This window comes from Macrobrachium nipponense, chromosome 23 (assembly GCF_015104395.2).
Source record: "Macrobrachium nipponense isolate FS-2020 chromosome 23, ASM1510439v2, whole genome shotgun sequence".
NCBI classification, from domain to species: Eukaryota; Metazoa; Arthropoda; class Malacostraca; order Decapoda; family Palaemonidae; genus Macrobrachium; species Macrobrachium nipponense.
The window spans coordinates 77,526,848-77,530,235 of record NC_061090.1 but is presented as its reverse complement, the minus strand read 5'-3'; the positions used below and the strand labels follow the sequence as shown (position 1 = coordinate 77,530,235).

At 36.7% G+C, this 3,388-nt stretch overlaps 1 long non-coding RNA gene across 1 annotated transcript; it reads right to left on the bottom strand.

Moving 5' to 3' along the window:
• Positions 1-605: 605 nt before the first annotated feature.
• On the bottom strand, positions 606-3,388 carry LOC135197074 (uncharacterized). Its single transcript, XR_010310550.1, has 3 exons — positions 3,141-3,388; positions 2,116-2,304; positions 606-1,087 (listed from the first exon to the last, which is right to left on the bottom strand). It is a non-coding gene; the product is annotated as an uncharacterized LOC135197074 (long non-coding RNA).

The following is a 3,388-nucleotide window of genomic DNA, read 5'->3' as shown; positions in this document are numbered from 1 at the left end:
TTCAGTCTTGATTTAATAACATTGTCTATCCATGATAGACATGTTGAGCAAAATATTCTGGTATCCTTTCTCATATCTTGCATTACTTCAGCACATTGAGGATGCGTCGGAATGTTGCATGCAGAACATTTTCTGATCAGGTTTTGTGGATTAACTATGCTATACCGCACCTTACACAGTTTGCATGCTTTTGGCATTCTTTTTCCTATTGCATCAATTAGGATATTCACAATGTTCACCTTATTCATTTTCTTTGTCGGAATATGTTGAGAGAGAGAGAGAGAGAGAGAGAGAGAGAGAGAGAGAGAGAGAGAGAGAGAGAGAGAGGGGGGCGGTGCGGGAGGGACGACGGGCATCATTTAGGCTTTTTTTACTTTAATTAAGGACATTTTCTCCACTAGATCTTGACATAAATCTGAAATATTACGTAAATTACCTTCTTTTCAAATAACATTTTCATCTATGTCATTTTGCAAGGTGCTTATTTGAATAGTTACCTTTAGTCAGTTATTGAAATCATCTTCCTCAATCGCCCTTGTTTTCTTTTGCTTAAAAATAACGAATCTCTCTCTCTCAAGAAAAAAAAAAAGATAAATAAGACTGCCTTTAACATATTTCATGTTTTATTCCTTTCTTAACAAGAGGAGAACAATCTTTTACCATAAAGGGAATTTCTGAAGTATTAAGTAACTATTAACACTAGGCTATAGTTAATATTTTGCCTGGTTGAAAAACAAGATTAATGACAAGTGGGTCTGGAGGAAAGACAAAACAAAAGAAGCCTAACGTTAGCTCATTGTAAAACAAAAAGTAAAAAATTTAGCTGCCATTATAGAAAAAATATACACTCCGTTAAAAAGAAAAACGCATTCATAGGTCTACAGAAACTGGGGTCTCTTAACCACTCAGTCGAGAGGAACCAGGACTGGTAACATTCCAAGCACACAAACAGTAACGGGCATACAAAAGCGAGCGTTACCACCAGCAACACCAGCATGGCAGTGGTGCGAACAGCGCTCAAAAAGGCAAGAACAGTTATTGCCAAGATGAAGAACATGAAGCGGCAGACCCGTGCGAACGACAAAACCTAAAAGAAAGTAAAATACTCGGTAATTACAGCATCATCGTTTGTGCTAGGACTACTGTTGCTACTACTACTACTGCTACTGCTATTGCTATGAGTATAGTACTACTATAGTTGATACGCACATCACCAGCAAGGAATTTATTATTATTCAAGGAAACTCTAAGCCGCCATATCACCCATACCTTGCTTGATGTTTGAACGAGCTGTTATTGATGTGTTTCTAGTTCGTACTAATACTATGTTTATCAGTTGAGACATGTATTTTTGAAGGGATTAGTTGATATGCAAATGAATAATTGAATTTTACATGTTGATTAGAGCTCATTTTGGGCTGAATTTGAAAGACAAGGGTTGTTCTACCTTGTGGATCAAGCCTTTTTGGGCGTTCTTATCTTTGTGTCGTCTATTGGTGTTACAGACTGTACCCAACTATCCTCTTACGAAACATAATTCAGTAAAAAAAAAAAAAAAAAAAAAAAAAAAAAGACGTCGTGAACGTTACCGCAGACCGAAGTTTGAATAAGAAAAACAAACTTCCTAATGACATGGTTGGATAGTTCGTAACTTCAGAAGTTCAGACTTGGTGCAAATGCTTCTCTGTTGAACGGGTTGAGATGAGTCTGGCGTCCGAACTGAATTGTTACCTTATTGGTGCCCTTGGAGGCGTATATATGCTTTTCCAATTAGGGTTTCAGCTTGGTTTATAATAATAATAATAATAATAATAATAATAATAATAATAATAATAATAATAATAATAATATCGGGCGATATAATGACATAAATGGTCGATGGATATAAAAGCATAATGACAGAGCCCAAGGCATACAAAGATGATTAATGAAAATCGTAGGGTGGGATTGTCTCTCATCGTTCACTAATACTACTATATACCACTGCTACTGTTATAAATCCGTACTATCAACATCGTGTTAAGATTCTTAGGAATCAACCCCCCCCCCTTTTTTTTTCTCACTCTAATACTTACGCAGGAGAGGCATTTGTTAATCCTTTGGTTATATACTCACTACGATCATCTGCATATTTCCATCTTTAGGTTTTATTTTGATCCGCTGCTTATTTCCATCTACAGGTTTTATTTCGATATTCATGGCTGCTTTCTGCTTATTTTTATCCGCAGGTTCCATTTCGATCTTCACGTCTACTTTCTGCTTATTACCATCTGCAGGTTCCATTTCGAACCTCATGGCTGCTCTCTGCGAATGAGAAATATATGTAGAGGAGAGAGAAGAGAGAGAGAGAGAGAGAGAGAGAGAGAGGAGAGAGAGAGAGAGAGATATAGAGAGAGAGTGAGAGACGGAGAGGAGAGAGAGGAGACGGAGGAGACGAGAGAGAGAGAGAGAGAGAGAGAGAGAGAGAGAGAGAGATGTTTCAACCATTTCATGATTTATCATTTAGAAACTAGCAGTTATCAACCAAACTCGAAGCATAGTAGACTATGGAAGCCACATAGTTTACGTCAAGTTCATGTCAGCCATACGTATCATCATTACGAAACCATCTGTTAGAATTATTACAAGTTTTAAATTGATAAGAGCACTTCGGTCCAAGAATTAGCCAAACTAGACCTATGGCTTCTCAAACGAGATACATAACGGTGTATATAGGCCTTTCATCTTCCTGTTTGTTGGAGAAAATTGATGCAAATGATGCTATATGTAATGTAAGACAATTTCCGAAGTCAAAATTAAAAAGTTTTTCATTATACATTTCCGTTTAATCCTGATTTGGAGATTTTAAAAAATCGCTGTAGGCCTAACAGTGTTATTCAAATTGCTTGAAGAAATAATGTGAGGTGATCAACATGAGAAATGAGGAATGAATCGAGGATATCAATAATTTTCCAACCAAATAATTATCAGATGATTCTGAAAGATATATATTAGTTTAATTAAGTTAGGCCTAAAAAGTGTAGGCTACGCCATACCATCTCTACACGAAGAACCATATGAAAATAATTTCCTTTATCACAAGGAGAATCGTTTTCTCGAATATAAACCAATCGATTAATTTGCATAGTTAATCAACTTACACAAGAGTTAATAACCGAGAATTGATATTCCACTCACGCTTGTGCTTCAGCCATTTCAAAGAGCCTCTCTCGTAACGAGTGACCTAAACGGGCCTCGTCGAACACTGTCACTGACCTGGGATTCGAATTACGTGACGGAAAGTCTTCGAAGTGACCTGTTCTGAGTGATGTCACAAACGTAGATGAAAATAAGGTCATCTGGCCGTTAAAATTAATTTTTTCCCATATCTCAGAATTTTATGAAGAAA